General features: G+C 38.5%; 1 long non-coding RNA gene across 5 annotated transcripts in view; it reads left to right on the plus strand.

The window, feature by feature from the left end:
* Positions 1-20,604, plus strand: part of LOC111560835 — a 334,796-nt gene that overhangs the window by 198,812 nt on the left and 115,380 nt on the right. For all 5 annotated transcript variants that reach the window (XR_006599337.1, XR_006599336.1, XR_006599338.1 and 2 more), the window contains one exon: positions 9,429-9,550. This is a non-coding gene — a long non-coding RNA (uncharacterized LOC111560835). The remainder of the gene's footprint in view (positions 1-9,428; positions 9,551-20,604) is intronic.

A 20,604-nucleotide genomic window follows, 5' to 3' on the forward strand; every position in this document is an offset into this window, starting at 1 on the left:
GACAAAAATGTGCACAAATAACTCAGTAACTCTAGCATAAATCACACTGTGCTGTCATAAAGGTACATGTTAGAAAAGCTACTTCCTGTTAGGAGAATAAGCCCTATATCAGAGAAGAAGAAACATTTTATCTGGTTTTAGAAGTCAAAAAGTGTTTAAATTTTAGTCAGAGAAGCACTTTGGATGACAGAAGAAAGGAAAGAAAAAACATTACAGACAAGGAAGGCAACATGAGTAAAGGTGTATTGATTGGTGTGAAAACATATGGTTAAAAAAATTCAAGTAGCACCATCCTGAGAGATGAGAAAAGGAAAAAGCCCATTGAGATTCAAGGGGCAGATGAATCTAGAAAATTTTGTGAGACAAAATTACCAAGCAGTGCTCATGAGTTGCAACCTCATTTTGTAGAAAATGAGATTTTAGGAAAAATTGTTTAAGACAGACAGCGATTTTAAGATGAAAATGACTATCAGTAGGTTAAGAAATAGAAAGTGATTTTAACCATCTCAAAATAATACTTAAGGAAAGTTTAAATAAATTTCACCTAGATTTATATTTTTGAGTGAATTTCAACCTTGGATGTTAACACTCCAACTCACTATTTGAAATACACTCTCCACTCCAGACTTCTGTTATGAAGCAAATGTGTGAGAAGGTAATTTTATCCCAAATACCTACTGGGGAGACTGATTATATGCAAGAGCATTTTTCTTGCCTCGATGGTGGAGAAAGCTATCTCGGTCATGCTGTTTTGAAATCATGATCTCTTAGCATGATGATGGGGATCTAATTTGGGAAATATAGTTCTAGAAACAGAATTGTGCAGGTGCTATGTAGAAACTTTTTGTCCTTCTGAATTAGAAGTGCTACATGAAGGAGAATGATACCCTAGCCTTTGCTTTGCCTATTTTGTAAACATTCTGAAGACTCACAGAGCTTGAGGAAGAAGATATCAGAGAACGTAAATAGAAAAGGAAAAGGCACCATGAATTTGTCCTTATTTTTATTGCCTTTGAGAGGAAAACAAGTTGGTCATCTGGATTCTTTTGCCTCAATATTGACCTGGCCATCTTCTAAACCATTTTTAAAAATTTTATTTTATTTATTTTTTTAAATTTTTATTTATTTTTGAGACGAGAGAGACAGAACATGAGCAGGGGAGGGGCAGAGAGGGAGACACAGAGTCCAAAGCAGGCTCCAGGCACTGAGCTGTCAGCACAGAGCCTGACACGGGGCTCAAATTCACAAACTGTGAGATCGTGACCTGAGCCGAAGTCAGGTGTTTAACTGACTGAGCCACCCAGGCACCCCTTAAATTTTATTTTTAAGTAATCTCTGAGCCAGCCAGGTACCCCTGACCAGGCCATTTTAATCACATATATTTCCTGACGTGACTGTTCTGTGAATGTACTTGAATAGTCTCTATCTGTTTGCACTGTAATGTGCAAGCAGACTCACATTAACATAGGGCATGTTTCTAATCCTTGTCTTTTTGTATTTACTCATGGCTTAATTTTAATCCTTCATTGGTGCTTTAAATGTCTCAAATAAGAATAATGCCAACTAGGGTGATTTTCACCTTTTTATTAGCAAATGTGAAACATATGTAACTCATAATCACCTGGTTGTTCTTAGCCCAGGGCATCTGGAGAGCCTTTTCAAGATTTCTGCTCTCCTCAGGCACTCACCAAAGGGAATGCAACATTCAGTCGTTTTAACTTACAAATCAAATCCAGATTTGATTATTAAGGTTTTCTATTTCCTACTTGCTGTCACAAACCCATCCTGAAATTTAATATCCCTACTAGACATTTTAAGTGAAATGTTTAAAGGAAAACGGCCAAACACTAATTGAAGACTTCCAAGAGGAGAGGGTGTGAGATTGAGCCAAGAGTGGAATCTCAGGTTTGTTTAGAGGAAGGTAAATTGTGGAATATGGATGGTCTCTTTTTTAACGAATCTATGCATTAAACCGTTTTCCAAACAGTCCTCAAATTTCTGTAGTTGTACATATCTATACTGGGCATGCTGATTACATACATGTCAATCCAGGTACATTGCAGAGAGGAACTAATTATCTTCTTGGTCCAACTACAAGATGCAGCGGTGGAGGGGGACCTGGGTGGCTCAGTTCGTTGAGCGTCCGACTTCAGGTCAGGTCTTGATCTCACAGGTCATGAGTTTAGAATTTGAGCCCCACATCAGGCTCGCTGCTGTCAGCCCAGAGCCACTTTGGATCCTCTGTCCACTTCTCTCTCTGTCCCTCCCATACCGCGTTCTGTCAAAAATAAATAAAACTTAAAAAAAAAGATATAGTGTTAGGTAAGAAATAATAGCTTAATTATAATTCTTTCAAATAAGATTTATTTTTAGTATCATTGGTGACAGAGAATCATGAGAAATTTCTGAATTGCTGATTCTACACATAAGTGTGTTAATGCTTGATGTAGCTTTTCTTATTTGTAAATAATCATTTTAATATGATAATAAGTGAAAGCACCCCCCCATTTTTTTTCATTTATTTGTTATTAGTACTTGAGATGTTCTTCACACAGTCTCATTCTCTTCGTCACATTGTGACCTCCTCTGGTGCCCTAAAGCACACAATCTACAGTAGCCCCATGGTACTGTCTCTATAAGAGTTCTATAAGAGTATCTTTTTTCATACCTGTTATCTCTATCAGATGTTTTCTTATTTATGTAATTATATGTTAACATACCATCTCTCCACTCTGGGATTAAACTTCATGACAGCAGGAACCTTTCTGTCTTGTCATTGTATTCTGGCCACCTAAATCTGTCTGTGATGAGGTGTGAGCTCACTTATCAACTGGGATAGTTTTTGATGAATTTTGGACTTATTGCTCATAGAATTAGGAAAATATTGTATTGATTAATTAAGGTGTATTTTTCAGAATATGAGCTTTTAATATCCCTTTGAAGTAAAAATGTCCATGTAAAAATGTTTGGAGTAAGAAAATATTGGCTTATGTGTTTTAACCCTACTGCTGTGAACTGAATTGTGTGCCTTACCCCACCATATTCACACATTGAAGCCCTAATCCCCAATGTGACTACATTTGGAGGTACGACTTTTAAGAGGTGGTTAAGTTAAATGAGGTCATAAGGGTGGAGGCCCTAATCCAAATGCATTAGTGTACTTAAAAGAACAAACACCAGAGAACTTACTCTTTCCATTATGTTGATGACAAAGTGGCTATCTACAAGCCAGAAAGAGCGCTCCCACCCAGAAACTAAATTTGCCAATGACTTGATCTTGGACTTCCCAGCCTCTCTAGAACTATGGGAAAATAATTTCTATTGTTTAAGTCATTCAATCTACAGTAATTTGTTATGGCAGCCTAGTCAAACTAATAAACTTACTAATTAACAATTATTTTTAATGACTTTATTAGAAAAAAATTTTTTTAACTTTTTAATGTTTATTTATTTTTTCAGAGAGAACGACACAGAGTGTGAGCAGGGGAGGGTTAAAGAGAGGGAGACACAGAATCTGAAGCAGGCTCCAGGCTCTGAGCTGTCAGCCTGATGTGGGGCTTGAACTCAGGAACCACGAGATCATGACCTGAGCCGAAGTCGGATGCTCAACTGACTGAGCCATCCAGGCGCCCCCCAAAATTTTTATTTTCCATGCTATATCATGCTATGTCATTCTGGTCTTGATATGCTTTTATGCCACTGATAACATTACTATGGCTGTGATGATTGATGGGAATAAATGAGGAACAGAGGACACACTTTTGTAAGATCAAAGTTGAAATTTCCACATTCTAAAGCTTTTCCTTTTACAAACTTCATCACTTATTGCATGATAGTTTCCAAAAATAGATGGCACTGTGTAGACAAGGGATAGTACCTTAATTGTCCTATTACTGCTACTTCCATTTTAGATTGATCAAGGAGATAGTCTTCTGGGAGAAGGTCTTAAAATGATGTAATAGTCTCTGAGATCAGGAAAACGTTAGGGCGCCTGACTGGCTTAGTCAGTACAGTAGAGCATGCAACTTGTGACCTTGGGGTCATGAGGTCAAGCCCCACATTTGGCATAGAGATTACTTAAGGAAATTAAAAAAAAACAAGAAATAAAATGTTTGGGTGTGCAATTTTTGAGTACTCCTTGAACCTTAGGAAAGCAGATGAAGACCAAAATTGTGAGCATAAAATAACTCGTAAGTCCTTCTGAGCTGTTTTCTGGAAGCAGATACAGCACACACAGAGCAAAACCCAACTAATGTGCATACATTATTAACTTAAAAACACCTTCAAACATTTGATGACCTAGTTTTCTGTTTTAATTTGTTTTCAAGACCTAAAGGCTACAGGTGTCTGTGAGAGTGAAGAAAAGTCATTGCGGCTAAAGGTTCATCCAAATAGTGATTATTTTTAAAGTTATAGTGGTCATTTAAAAATACTTTCTTTACTAATAATCAAAATTAATGGATGAAGCAGGTGCATACATTGTTTTAATTAACAACAGCTGTGCTATAGCAACATTATAGGAGCTTATTATAGCAACATTTATTAAGAATATGTTACCAATGCATTTTATAACATGCATTATAAAAAGTTATTAAAGGATATGACTACATCTTAGAATCATTCAATAAATATTAATAAAACATTTATGATTGTGCCCTTAATTTAAAATGCTATCATTATCTTTCAAGCAGGTGTCAGCATCAAGTACCAACAAGCCTTTCTTGACCACATCAATGGTAGTAATGATTAGCAGTTTCCCTGAGTATGTGTTTAACATCCTCCCCCTTTTTTTAGTTTGGAAGTACTCACCTTCTAAATGGTAGCTCCTGAGTCTCTCTTTGTGCTCTCTGAATCTCAATAGAAAAAAAAAGTTCCCCCAAATCTCACCTACTATATTTTAAACGATAGCTACTTGTAACTCACATTTTAGATACTGATTATGGTTGAATTTTCCTTGCCATGTGTCAGTAATATGTGGTTAATTTTTGTTTAATTCTGTTTTTTACATTACCAAATATACTTATTGAAAAAGAATACTTTTCTTGAGGCCTGGTGGGATCCCATCGCTCATTCATTACTTTGAAACTTATATCAATCAGGTTATAATTTGCTATTACTTAGGTAACAGTGCTGAATGGAGTGACTAAAAACAGGGCCATTTATTTCAATTAATCATTTGTTTTATGCAATATCAGTTTGGAAAAGTAATGGTGAGGAATCTTCCTTAGACGAATGTGCTCAAAATAGAAATAACAATTTTGAAATTAGTTGCTCTTGGTTAAATCAATGTAAAGTCCTGAAATGCCTTTCTTTTAAAATGTAAAAAATTCAAAGACCTGTAAACTGTAGCTATGATGGCTACTAAGATCTAAACTCATACAAATACAATCGCAGAATTGGCATCATTCCTACCCTTGTGATACAGAATACAAAACAATGAATAACTGGTATCTAGCTATAATTCTTTTACTTTTCTTTTAAAAAAATTTTAAAGGTTTATTTATTTATTTTGAGAGACAGAGAGTACAAGCAGGAGAGGGACAGAGTCAGAAGGGGAGAAACCTAAGCAGGCTCCATGCTGTCATTGCAGAGACCAACATGGGGTTCATCCCACAAACAGTGAGATCATGACCTGAGCTGAGATCAAGAGTTTGATGCTTAACTGACTGAGCCCCTCAGGCTCCCTTTACTTTTCTTTCTTTCTTTTTTTAAATTTTTTTAAAGTTTATTTATTTTTGAGAGAGAGAGAGAGAGAGAGACAGACAGACAGACAATGACAGGGGGAGGGGCAGAGAGAGAAGGTGAAAGATAAGTACCCAAGCAGGGTCAGCACTGTCAGTGCAGAGCCTGTTGCGGGACTCAAACCCATAAACCATGAGACTATGATCTGAGCCAAAATCAAGTGTCACACACTCAACCAACTGAGCCACCTAGGAGCTCCCCTTTATTTTTCTTAACTGGAGTCCTACAATGTGTTTTTTTTTCTCCCCCAAAACCCATTTGCAGTGAAGTTGGTATTTCTGAGCTAACCAAGCAAATGTTGGTTTCACCTTTCATTGTCAGTGGTTAAATCTATTAAACTCTGTATCTGTTCTCACTTAAGCTAGTTTTATGAGTTCTAGCTTACATATTTCAGCTTTAAACTAACAAATTTACAACAGCCCTTTGGCTGTGGAATACTTATAAACTTTCTTCTTCCATCTTAACCAAACAAATCCAGAAGACAACCGTGTTTCGCATCTAATAGGTCCTGTTCTTAAAGTTTTCTTTTATATAAAGGAAGGCTAACAAAAGATAAGCATGGTGAGGATATGCAAAAATTGGGACCCATGTATGAGACTGGTGAATGTAAACTGGTGTAGCTACTGTGGAAAATCGTATCAGGTTCCTCAAAAAAACTAAAAATAGAACTCTCAGCAACTGATCCAGCAATCCCTCTTCAGGGTATATATCTGCCCCCAAATTGAAATCAGGATCTTCAACAGATATTTGCACTCTCATGTTCATTACAGTATTATTCAAAATAGCCAAGAATATGGAAACAATCCAAATGTCCATCAACAGATGAACAAATTTTAAAGATGTATAGCTATATTCATGCAATGGAATGTTATTCATCCTTAAAGAAAAAGGAAATCCTACCATTTGTACGGCATGAATAGACCTGGAAGACATTATACTAAGTGAAATAAGCCAGTCACAGAAAGAAAGTAGTGCATGAGTCCACTTATATGAGATACCTAAAATAGTCAAACTTGGGGCACCTGGGTTGCTCAGTTGGTTATAATGCATCTGACTCTTGATTTCAGCTCAGGTCATGATCCCAGGGTGGTGGGATTGAGCCTACTTAAGATTTTCTCTCTCTCTTTCCCTCTGCCCCACAAGCCTGCTTGTTCTCTCTCTCTCTCTCAAATAAAATAAAATGAAATGAAAGGAAATAAAATAAAATAAAATAAAAGTAAAATAAAATAAAATAAAAGTCAAACTTAGGGAAGCAAATAATAGAATGATAGTTGACAAGAGATGTGGGGAGAGGGAAATCAGAGTTGTTGCTTAGGTGGTATAATGTTATACAAGATTAAGTTCTGGAGATCTCTAAAAACACAGTGCCTATAGTTAACAATATGGTACCATGAAGTAAAATTAAGAGGGTAGACCTGTTAATCATTCTTACAAAAAGAAAAAAAAAAAGATTGAGGAGACAAGGAAACCTTTCTAGGTGATGCATATGTTTACCTTGATTGTGGTGATGGAGTCACAAGTGCATGTATATGTCCAAACCCATCACATTGCATACATAAAATATGTGCAGTTTTTGGTACATCAGTTATACCTCAATAAAACTGGGGAAGAACTCAGATCTTTAGCCCTGTTTTGTTAGTAGATTCTCAAGCAATATTTCATGGTGACAGTTGATCTCTAAATTTTCTCATTTTACCAACAGAAATAAAAGAGAAAATGATTGTAAAAGAGGGAAAGAAGGCAGGACAAAAACTCAAAGATTTCTTTGTATAAGAGTGGTCATGATTTTATATATGTATTTTGTACATGATCTAATGCAACATTATATGGTTTCCACATGACTTTTGGTTTCCTTGTATCATTTACAAATATTTTATTTTTTAGGATCAAAACACTTAAACTTCTAATTCCTCTATATATTTTGGGGGCTCTTGGACTTAAGTGGAGGACTTGCAAGGTGCTTGGTAAAAAATGTTGCTCTGAAATAGTAGTAGCAGCAGTTTTGGTGTAGTAATATGTAGCAGGAGGAATACCAGGAGTAGAAATAAGATGACCTTAGCAATGCTTTTGTTTGTTTTTCCAACTTCTGGAGCCTAGGTAATCTTCACAGTTGACCTCTTATTAACTCTGCAGATAGATTGATAGAATCTGATTTTGAGCAATTGAGTCATAATCTCTTACACAAACTGTGTATTTCTGCTTTAAAATCCTTTGTCTCCTTGTTTATGAAATGAGTAAAGCATACTTGTCTTTTATTTCTTTTCTTTAAAAAATTTTTTAACGTTTATTTATCTTTGAGACAGAGAGAGACAGAGCATGAATGGGGGAGGGTCAAAGAGAGGGAGACACAGAATCTGAAACAGGCTCCAGGCTCTGAGCTGTCAGCACAGAGCCCGACGTGGGGCTCGAACTCACGGACCGCGAGATCATGACCTGAGCCGAAGTCAGCCGCTTAACCGACTGAGCCACCCAGGCGCCGTTGTCTTTTATTTCTTAGAAATGTTGTAAATCAAATTTAAGAAATCAAATCACTGGAGAGCCAGAAATTCTGCCTTTCCTACCTGGTGGACCTTATGGTGCTCTGCACCAGAGAAAACACCAAGTATTTACTTGTTGAATTTAAAGGGAAGCATTTTTGAAAAGTTATGCAAGGGGTGCCTGGGTGGTTCAGTTGGTTAGGCGACTGACTTCGGCTCAGGTCATGATGTCACAGATCGTGAGTTTGAGCCCCGCGTCAGGCTCTGTGCTGACAGAGCCTGGAGCCTGCTTCAGATTCTGTGTCTCCCCCTCGCTGTACCCCTCCCCTGCTCACACTCTGTGTCTCTCTGTCTCTCAGTAATAAATAAACGTTAAAATTTTTTTTAAAAGAAAAGTTACACAAATATTCAGTAATACCAGTTTGTTGTTTTACCTTGAGTGGCTTCAAAACATTGCGTACCTAAGTGACATTATTGGCCCCAGAAAAATCTTTGGAGAAAGTACAAATGAATAAAATTACAGGACTGAAATCTTTGGACTCTAAAATTTGAGAGGCCTGTCCATAAATGAGTTCTCATTTCCAAACTGAATTTATCACTTACCATTAATCTGTGCAAATTGTGATTGATTTTAGAAAATCTGTGAAAAGTTGAGTTTTTAGAAACTGGAGAATTTTACAGCTCTGAATGGCTTTCTTCAAAGTAGTAACTCCTAGAATCATGTATTTTTCTTTCTTTATTTTTTATTTATTTTTGAGAGTGAGAGACAGAGCATGAGCAGGGGAGGGGCAGAGAAAGAAGGAGACACAGAATCTGCAGTGGGCTCCAGGCTCTGAGCTGTCAGCACAGAGCCCAATGCGGGGCTTGAAGTCAGGAACCGTGAGATCATGACCTGTGCTGAAGTCGAATGCTCAACTCACTGAGCCACCCAGGCACCCCAGAACCATCTATTTTTTAATTCAAGAGTGTCACATAGGATTATGGTTTATAATTTTTCAAATTCTACTTATTTTGTTTTGAATGGGTAAAAAACCACCATAACTTGTAAAGTCTGAGCACATCACATACTTTATATAATGGGAATTGTTAGCTAACGTTAATTGAACACTTGTGATACCTGATACTATCCTAAACCTTTTGCATCTTGAAATAATTGAATCTCCCTAACAACCCAATAAGGTAGACACTATTGTGATTTCCATTTCACAGATCAGGAAACGGAGATAATGACAAATGAAGTGACTCTTTCTGAGGACTAACAGATGTAAGTGGAGGAATCAGAATTTGGATCCAGGATGGAAACAAAGCCTACACTTACAAGATGTGCAGAGGTGAGTCCACTGCCTTGAATAGATTCAAACGCATCTTTTGAGGGAGGTCCCTAAAGAAAAATGACCCAATGCAGCAGATTGATTTCATTATCTCAAATTTCCGATAGGCTCTCCATATGGTCCAAGAATGTTACAACTTTTGTGTCACGAGCTTCATCCCTTTCTTTCCATGATGGCAATTTCATAGTTTCTCAACTCTCTTCAAATGTTCTGTATCAGCATTTCTCTCACAATCAGCTTCATTCTTGCTTTAAAAAATAATAATAATAAGGCCACGGGGCACCTGGGTGGCTCAGTCGGTTGAGCGTCCGACTTCAGCTCAGGTCATGGTCTCACAATTCCTGAGTTCAGGCCCCACACTGGGCTTGCTGCTATCAGCACAGAGCTGGCTTTAGATCTTCTGTCCCGCCACCCCCACCTCTTCCCCACTTGCACTCTCTCTCTCTCTCAAAAATAAATACATCTTTAAAAAAAGAAAAAGCAAAAGAAATTTTAAAAAGTAGAAACAGGGGTGCCTGAGTGGCTCAGTTGGTTAAATGTCCCACTCTTGATTTTGCCTCAGGTCATGATCCCAGGGTCATGGGATTGAGCCCTGTGTTGGGCTCTGTGCTGAGTGTGGAGCCTGCTTAAGATATTCTCTCTCTCCCCGCCCCCCCCCCTGCCCCTCTCTCCTACTAGCACTCTAAAATAAAAATAAAAATTAAATTAAAATTAAATTAAAAATAGAAACAGAGTAGCACTTACTCTACCTACCACCAAATCTGCAAACATTTACAAATCATTTTTTCCACGAATACAACTAGGTAAGAGTTTCTGTTCCTTCCAGGAAAAGTTCTTCTACAAGTGTATTGGAGTCATTATCATTCACCAGCTTAGTCTAGCTCCTCTCAGCCAAATTAGGGTTCTCTCTCTCTCTCTCTCTCTCTCTCTCTCTCTCTCTCTCTGAAATGCTTTCATTCTGCTCTCCATTTCTCATCCCTGAAACCATGCAGACCAACCTCCATGGAACCCCTTATCTCCCCCCATCTCTCACGTCCCATCTCTCACACCATTTTTCTGCTTTCCCTTCACAGCGAACTGTTCTTCTTGAATTCTTCACCTCTTCGTATTTGTTCTCCTCTCATTCTAATTCAGCTTGGTGTCTGCCTCTCAAAAAGCTACTTTTGAGCAGTATGCCGAGGGCACTAGGGCACCTCCCATCCTTATTATGTTCTACCTGTCAGCAATATTCAACATAGTTATCTAGTCCATTTAAACATTGGTACAGCGACATAGTTGAGAATCCTAAGAGAAAGATACCGCATACATTCAGTTTGCTGTTTTGCTTTGACTCCACCTCTCAACACACTCCATGCAAGAATAGTCAAGTTTGAGGCAACTTTTTTTACACCCAGCACCTGAAGACACAGCCAAATTCACAATTCTGACTCAGCTCTTGCTGCAAAATGAAATCCCGTTCTGTAATTCCTCTGTCTCATCCATTGTAACCTAATTGATTAGCTTGTTTCCTTCATTAGTTGTAACTACCTTCTTGGGTCTTGTCCTGCCTCAAACAGGTTTTAACTGCCATAGCAGTTCTTCAGACATATGGTCTGTTATTGATTCAGTTCATCCTGAGTCAGCCCTGTGTTCTTACCAGGGCTTTTTCTTTTTGTCTTTGTCCAGCTGTGCCTCCAGTTTTATTCTGTTTGGGTTTTCACAGTCCTTCTTTTAAAAAATTTTTAAATGTTTCTTCTTTTTTTTTTTTGGAGAGAGAGGCAGGGTGTGAACACAGGAGGGAAGTGAGAGGGAGATGCAGAATCTGAAGCAGGCTTCAGGCTCTGAGCTGTCAGCACAGAGTCCAATGTGGGGCTCGAACTCAGGGACCACGAGATCATGACCTGAGGAGCCAAAGTTGGACGCTTAACTGACTGAGCCACCTAGGCCCCCATGTTTTTTACAATCCTTCTTAAATAAGAACACCCCAGCCTGGACTTTTACCCTACTTCTTTATCTACAGTATTCAATGACTTATGTAGTACTATTTACCATTTTTGTTACTTTATTTTATTTTATTTTATTTTACTGATTTTAGAGAGAGAAAGAGCATAAGCAGTGGGGGATAGGAACAGAGGGTGGGGGAGAGAGAGAGAGAGAGAGAGAGAGAGAGAGAGAGAGAGAATCCTAAGTAGGCTGCATGCTCAGTGCAGAGCCCAGCACAGGGCTCACAATCCCATGATCCTGGAATCATGACCTGAGTCAAAATTAAGAGTCCCATGCTCAACCTGTTGAGCCACTCAGGGGCCCCTATTTACCGTTGTTTTTTTTTTTAATCCACTGAAATTCATTTTTGCTCATGGGTTCTGCTTTGTACCTAAGTTATAAGCAGTAATGTTTATAAGCAGAAAACATTATTCCTGACATGTTTGGATTTCAAAGCATTTAAACCCCGGCTACTCTTTTGGTCTTTTCAAAAATGTATCCCCGTATATGTGGCAGAATTATATGACCTTCCTGGTTCTCAAATCCATACTCAATCATTTTTTGCTCTGGGACACAGGATGATGCAAAATTTCATCAAGTAAGCTTACAGGTATTTTTCCCTAAAAATATAGGTTTAGAAGGGCCCCCCCCCAACATTTGCATCTGCACCATTTTAAAGTTCCGACAAAATGTACAAGTGACAAAATTATTATACTGTGCCTCACATACTAAGAATTAGTCATCTAAATTTACATCACCCTTTCAGGGTTACTAAAATGATGGCTTGAGCTTAAAAAACAAAAACAAAAACAAAAAACACATGACAACAAAGAAAATCTCAAATGTTTCCAAAATGTAAAATGAAAAGTATCAAAAAGCTTGCTTTTCCCACATCTCTTTAAGAGATTTTTTTCACCAGTCTTTTATACAGAGGGATGAAGCTGGAGATAAACATCTGAAAGAAGCATCTATCATAAACTGTGAGAATGATTAATCCTCTGGGTCATATATTCTCCCATCATTTACTCATGGTCAGATTCCTCTCGAGCCTAAAAACTAATTCCATTCATGCTCCGGGCCTGGAGCACCAAGCTCATTTGCATAATACATTTAGCACTCACTGGATGCCGAGTGTAGATTAATAATCTGATTTGAAGAATAGTGAACAATTGTTTTGCAAAGTTGCAGGTGTTACTGCTTTTGGGGTGCCTGCATTACAAACCCAGCGACAAGGAGCATATTGATCCAAAAGCATGTTTGTGCCACAAATAAATATCACAGAGATACCAATATTTGAATTTAAAATATGGCAGTATGGTCCGACATTCCCTGCCTTTTGGCAGGCAATTCAGTGAATCTGTGAACGTATTCATGCGAATAATTGTTCGTGATCACACAAAATCTCTTGACTGCTGTTAGCACCAGCCACACGATGCTATAGCAGGAGTTTGGAACTACCTTTGAATTTTTCTGAATGGAACACAGACCCAGGGGGACAGAGAAGGGCTCAAGCTGGGTTGCATTTAGTTTTCGTTCTCTGTTCTCCTCATAACTCACAGCACTTTCACCCAAACCCTATTTTTTATAAAATATAGAACTTCTTGGTTCCGGTAAGTGTTAATTGAATATTGCGTCTGTAGCACCGAAGATCATCAGAAAGTAAATTATTTTCCTCTTTTGAGGGCCTATAACAATCCCAATACCACCCATCACTAATGAGCAAGTGTATGAGTTTCTTTAAAAATGTTTTTCACCTATAAATGATTTTTTGGCAAGGGCCATGTGACCACAACAAAGTCACTGGAAAACACTGAGAAAGAAAATATTTTGGTATAAGGGAGTGTAAAAAAATGACACTTTGTTGCAGTTTTTCCAAGCAAATTATAACTGCCTGTCATGCAGACAAGGGTTGCCATGGTAAGCAGTTTTCTTGAATAGGTAAACCATATAAAAGTGAGACAGACGGAGCATGTTTGAAGCTTGTGGGAAAGGGAAGTTCAGGTTGCCTGGAGCAGGAATAACTTCAGGATTTAAAATCATGGGAGAGCACGACACCCTTTCCCCAAATGTAGTGCGGGCAAATGTCTATTTTTCTTTCTCAGGTGGTTTCTTTCTGAGATGTTTAGCATAGGAAATACTACTGGTTAACGGAGTAAAAGAATCAGAGAAATATCACCAGCAGGTTAGGATTCACTGCTTGTTGGTTCTGAGGAAAACGAATGCTTCATGCCTTCAGCGTACGTTCTTGTCTCTGTACCAAGTAGCCAGCAGAATTCCAGATACTTGGTCCTCTAGCTGCAGCCAAAAGGCAGGGTAAAATCCTCTAACTCTAATAGATAGAGTTAGGAAAATTATTTAGTAAGATATTCTCATTTCCTAGTTATCCCTAACTCAAGAACTCTCCTGTTTACATTACTGCTTCGCTTGATATCATTGAAGGAAATGGAGACATTGGTCAATATGTATCAATATATATCCTAGTTTTTAACTCTTGTACTCTCTCACTTCTAGGCCCACTTTTTTCTAGCTACACTCTTTTCTTCAGTGCTTCATCTAGCCTCACAGCTTTGATACTCTCCGTGTGCTGCTGGCTCCTTCATCCATTTTTTCTTAATGTTTATTTTTATTTTTGAGAGAGAGAGTGCGTATGAGTTGGGGAGGGCCAGAGAGAGAGGGAGACAGGATCTGAAGCAGGCTCTGAGCTGACAGCAGGGAGTCTGATGCAGGGCTCAAACTAACGAACTGTGAGATCATGACCTGAGCCAAAGTCAAATGCTGCTCAACCGACTGAGCCATCCAGGCGCCCCAGGCTCCCTCATCTAAACAGAGAAACCTCCAGGCCAGAGCTCTCTGACCCCATCCTCAGGTCCGTACATGCACTGTGCCTACAAACATCTCTACTTGCATGTCTAACAGATACCCTTCTCATCAATATAGTGAGCTGAGCATGAGCTAAGTTGTCCTCTTCTGCAAAAAATCTCTAAAAAATGGCAGATATTGGTAAACAATTAAAGTAATTGTAAAATTAAGGTAACTGTAAAGTAATGTATTCAAAAAGAAAAGGGAATACACAAATAAAAAAAAACTCTGAGAAATCCCAGAGGATGGCAAGTAGATAGGATTTGTTGAATACTAGAAATGGAGGTGGCCTAGGAGAAAAAAAAATGGGAAAGCTGGTTGGGTTACCTCAGCAAGAACAGCCAGGTGAACTGACAGTGTCACCATCTGGACCATGCAGCTATGACAGGGATTTTTTGCTCCACGTAGTGTCAGGGATGTGTGAGCTTGGGTAGGAGAGACATGGCCACACCCAGGGTGCTGGCGATGGCTGGGAGAAATGGAAATCATCTGTCCCCAGAAGACTAACCACACAGGTGCGTCACCAGGAAGCATGTCCCGCTCCTTGTCAAAGCTCAGTGAGAACTGGCCAGAATAGCTTCTTGCCAGACTCTCCTATCCCTCCCCTTAGCAGGTCTTAGACTCCTATTGACATTGTTTGACAGGAAGTCACAGTCTCAAGGATGGACACATGCAATCAAGAATCGCCAAGTACTGAGAAAAACCAAGAGCTCAAATACAAAACAGTAGGGTCAGTAAATACACATGCTTAGATTAGAACAAAAAGAATTAATGGAACAAAGAGGAAAAAGTATGAAAATAAGAATAATAAATATATTCAGAGGGGTAAAGCAAAACTGAACACCCATAAAAAAAAAGAAGGAGAAGAAAGAAGGAAGGAGGAGGAGGAAGAGTAGAAGGAGGAGAAGGAGAAGGAGAAGAAGAACGGGCTGTTCGGAATCCTCCTCTGAAAGAGCTGGTCTTAAAAGAAGCAGAGGCTCAGGAGAGATTTGCCAGTCCAGAGGAATGAGGTTTCCCCAAGAAGGTCAGCAAATAGAAAACAACAGCCTTAGGGCAGCAACAGTAACTGTGAACTCTCAGAGGACTTCAGAGCCTCAGGCAGGGGCTTTAAATTGTATCTGGAATATCTGCCCTCTGCCCATACACACCTACAGCCATCCCCTTCCTTGCCAGGGTCTCTAACGGGATGCTAGTCTTTTCTCAGGAGCCGCAACTGGATGGGGACAATCATGTTAAACATGTGACACTTATGGGATTCTCAGAAATGGAGGAAAACACTTTCAGAAAAATCAAGATGCTATGCTAATTTATGACTGGGGACTCTGAGTGTTGAGATTTGGGGATGCCACAAAGTTAAATACAGCTTAGGGATCCAAATATAGAAAGACATAGTTTCTCCATTATGGAGACCCAAACTAATCAGAATAAAAACAATAGTAATGACAATAAACTGTATTGATTCTTCTGTGTCAGACTCTCTGCTAAACAGTTTGCATGCTCTATTCCATTCAAGCTTTTTAGAAATCACATGAAATCAGTACAATAATTATCAATTTTCAGATGAAGAAAATGAAACTCCTAATGATAATGTGACTTATCTGAACTGGTAAGGTTTGGAGTTAGTAATTGAATCCAGATAGTTCAGAGGTCACCCACTTAAGCATTGGCTTCCTAATAGTGCTGTGAGGAAATAAACCTATTAACATTACACTCACAATATCCCCTAATCACACAGAAAACAAACTTGCGCTGACCTTCAGATTCCTGGAGGCAGATCATGGCTACAACCTACAGAATATTAAGGCAGGAGCTCCATAGAAGGGCTTGCTGGTTAGCTGGTGTCTTGAGTCTGAGAGGTAGAAGAGGAACCAACCCTTGGAGCAGGTGTTCAGCTGGAATGAAGGGTAGGAAATACAGATTTCAATGGGAATACATAATTTTGCCCAGAGGAGTCCAGGAAGAATTCTCAGGAGCAGTAATGTTTGAATAAACCCTGGATTAGGAATATGGCAAAAGAGGGCTTCAGTCAGGAGGCTTAGGTGGAAGATCTCTAGTCCCTGGGAAGATAGACCAGGGAAAAACAGGATCCCAAGTTTGGACAACTGAATTGCTCTGTATATATTATTAAAGACTGGGACTTGGAGAGATAAGATGGGAACAGAGACAAAAGGGATGTTAATAAGAAGGCAAAAATCCAATTAATAAAACTGTGAGATAAGATCTGAGGAACATCAGTCAGTAAGCTGGCTTGAGAACTTGAATTGAATTCCTTGAGAATGGAACTAGAGATTTGACTCCCCTAAGAACAGGACTGATTGCAATGAGGGAACCTGGGATGAGCCTGTGGGGGTGTACCCAGTCACAAAAGAAGAAGAATATGAGAAAGAATAACCAGGCATCTGCCACTATCTAGTAATCTAGTCTGGCATTTTTTTTCTCGTGTGTGTGTGTGTGTGTGTGTGTGTGTGTGTGTGTGTGTGTGTGTTTAATGTTTATTTTTTATGGAGAGAGAGAGAAAGAGAGAGAGCGAGAGCGAGCTCAAGTGGGGAAGGGGAAGGGAGGGAGGGAGAGGATCTGAAGCCGCTCTGTACTGAGAGCAGAGAGCCCAATGTGGGACTCGAACTTACAACCATGACATCATGACCTGAGCTGCAGTTGGCTGCTTAACTGACTGAGCCACCCAGGCACCCCTCTCTACGTGTTTTTAACTGTTATGTAAAAGTTTCTCCTTCTTCAGTACCCAACACAATCACACACACACACACACACACACACACACACACACACACACACACACAAAACCTCTGGTTGATGACTGAATGTTATTTTCTTTGTTGTTTTAAATCAGGTAGCACTGTTGAAGTATTATTAAGAGATGAAATTCTTTTGCCCTGTCTAAAGTTGGAGGTAACGTGAAACTTATATGGATTTATGTAGATCATCTTTATTGGGTGTCTTAGTAAAGACAATACTAAGAAATACTAAATACTAAATAGAAATACTCAGAAATACTAAAAGGTAATGATATGTAAAATTATTGACTTCTTACAGAATATAACATGAAGGACTAGACATGTAACTCCAAAACTTGGATTTATAGTTTTTAATATTAAGAAATTTGTCTTTTATCTGTTTTTAATTTGGTAGAGCATTTTTTAATTGATGGTATCCTTGCCTCAAGAACTTATTATAGAGCCAAGAGAGTCTTCTCTGAGGAAGTACATTTTGCTCAAAGTTGGCCCTCAACAGCAAAACTGACTAAACTTGTATGTGTTTTTACATCTAGTATATACCATGCAGGGCTAGGCTCTGTGTGTCCTGGGTCCTGGAGCCACTACTGCCTTTGCTTCTGTATTTACATTCCAGAAAGGGACTTTGTCTCTTCACCTCTACCTGGAGGAACAATAGGGCACTTCTCAGGGAATCACAATTTGCTGGTAATATTATGGAGTTAATATAAGTATAGAAATTTACATAACCATGGACAGAAAGAAATAAGGAAAATTGCTAGGAGAGGTCTATGACTGTAATTTGTTTTTGTATTGACTTCCAATGTGTGAACTATGATGGCAGAGTCTGTCTTTCTTTCTAGGATATGTGTTAATGTGCCTAAAGGCTAGTAAGCATTGAGTGCATTTAATATGCATGATAAATAGAGGCATGAAGCCACCAATTTTGCTTAAAAAAAGGTTTATTTATTTTTCTAAAAGTGAAAACTTGTCCATAAATGAAACTTGAAGAAACACACTGTTAGCCTGAAATCCTTTGATGTAGGAAATTATTAATAGATCAGATTCTGTAGAAAAGAATACACAAGTCACTTACTTACTAGGTGACTCTATACCACTCTCCCTACACACTATAAGCCCTTTTCCTGCTGGAAATAGAGGGGAAAGGATTGGGAAGGAACAGACCTCTGGGCACCAAGTGCAGTGCAGAACCCCATGAAGCTACCAACCCTAAAATCCACATGTTGAATGAAACAAGTAAGAAAAGATGATGGCAGTCAGCTTTCTAAACCGTTTGTCCTGAACCTTACTCTTCATAAAATTAAGGCCACTTTCTGATTCAGTTTGCTCTTTTTCCTATGTTCGGTGAAACTTAGCCAGCACTTGACCCATAATTTTCCAGGTATTGTCCTTTCATTCTGTTCAATCCTTTTACCTTATGGCTCCAAAAGAAGAACATTTTTACTTTGTCTTCATCATCTAGCATGCCCAAATGTGAATTTTATAAATTGTTAAATATATTTTATAAATATTTTTGGTATATACACAATACTTAGTAAAAATATTAAATATATATGAAATCAAACCAGCTGTTTTTCTCCACTTCTGAGTTATATCGCCAGGTATTTACAAGTCCAAGGCCACTGCGTTATGGTAATATGTCCCACAAACTGGCAAAAAAGCGTGTTGGCTAAATATAAGGCTAGAAGAATGAACCGTTATTAAGACCAATGTTATTTCTTGGGACTTTGAGGGCTCATTTCCTCACTGACATTGATGGTTTTCTACTGTGGGAGATTAATATTCCTAATCTGTTTAGACCAAAGGTACTGATGAAGCCAAAACTGAGTTTTATATTTGATACAACAACCCAGTTTGGCATAGAAGAAAACCCTACCCTGTACCACTTTCTGAGTGCCAGTATCTTGTCACACCGGAGGGTCCCCAAAGATGTGCGGTTGGAGCCCAGCAACCATTGGTGTCATCTGGAAAAACAAATGCAAGTATAGAGTTTGCCAGGGTACTTTCCAGTCACTCATTCAGTAAGCTTTAACTGAATATCCACCATTTACAGAATATATTACTACTTGGGTGACTAATGACACAGCCATTCTTGTTGGATTTGAACCCAGCATGTTGAGGGCAGCACATATTTTGAGTGTGTGAACTTATTTGAGTTATTTATAACTTGGCTTTGGTTGATTTTCAAATTTTTGTTTTTATTAAACATAGTAGATATGAGGTGGTACTTAATTTGATTTTTAAAAAAATTTTTAATGTTTTTTATTTATTTTGAGAAAGAGTCAGAATGAGTTGAGGCGAGGGGCAGAGAGAGAGGGGGACACAGAATCTGAAGCAGGCTCTAGGCCCTGAGCTGTCAGCACAGAGCCCGACGCAGGGCTCGAACTCACACACTGTGAGATCATGACCTGAGCCAAAGCTCGGAAGGAAGCTCAACCAACTGAGCCACCCAGGCAGCACACTTAATTTGATTTCTTAAAGCTATGGTAAGAATAGTTTCCCAGATGGGTGTTAATTAGCATTGATAAATTGAAACTTGTGGCCAACTTTCATTTTTATAAAACTCCCACTTACTGCTAAAGGTTTTTTCTTTCCTGTGTCTTCATGGAACTCAGTATGTCTATAAGAAACCTACATCTCTTCAACAAAACAAATTCCATAGTTAATTACTTGTTTTAGCTCACACAATTCCTTTTTATTCAGGATTATTGAGCCTTTTCTAAGATTGTGCTGTTGAGTGTATTTTGTGTGAGAATTCCTGATAAATTAATAATTGAGAAGATAACTACTTGGAGCTTCTGCTCTCATGGTATTACCTGCTTTGGACCACAAATGTGGAGTTATTGAATTAACAATGACACGGGTTTCTTTAGCAAATAATAGTACATTATTTTTTGTTACACTGTGTAATGGGAAAGTCTTTGCATGCATAACAAAGTGGACATGGCTTCAGATTTATCTTCTGCAAATTCCAAAATTAAGGTCATATTTTTTGAATTCAATGTTTCCAGTGGCATTTGTCATGCTCACTTTTTCTCTTCATAGTAACCAAGAGTAACATGCTTGCTTAAAAGCCCCAGGTTTGGACATTGAGCTGGCAATACGGTGTTTATTTCCTACCTGCAATATAATGAAAAAGAAGTCAAAAGGTTCAACTTCAAGAGTCTGGATAGCTCATTACATTTTTCCAAGCATTTGCTTCCTTGTCTTCAAAATGGAGGCGATAATGTCATTCTTGTTTGTGAGGATTAAATGTGATAATGGATGTAAAATTATTCATAACTATAAAGTGGGTATAAATATGGGTTATTACTAGTCTTTTAGCAGCTATATTAAAGGTGGAGGTGCTTCCTCAAATTCCTTGTAATCTTCTCATGGATTAAAGGCAAAATTTCCTCCATTCGGTCACAAATATGTCTTGTGACGGTGCTGTGATATTTATGTTTCATTCCTATATGTGGAACCCTGATTAAACCTACAGAC

The sequence above is a fragment of the Felis catus genome, chromosome B3 (assembly GCF_018350175.1).
Source record: "Felis catus isolate Fca126 chromosome B3, F.catus_Fca126_mat1.0, whole genome shotgun sequence".
Taxonomy (NCBI): domain Eukaryota; kingdom Metazoa; phylum Chordata; class Mammalia; order Carnivora; family Felidae; genus Felis; species Felis catus.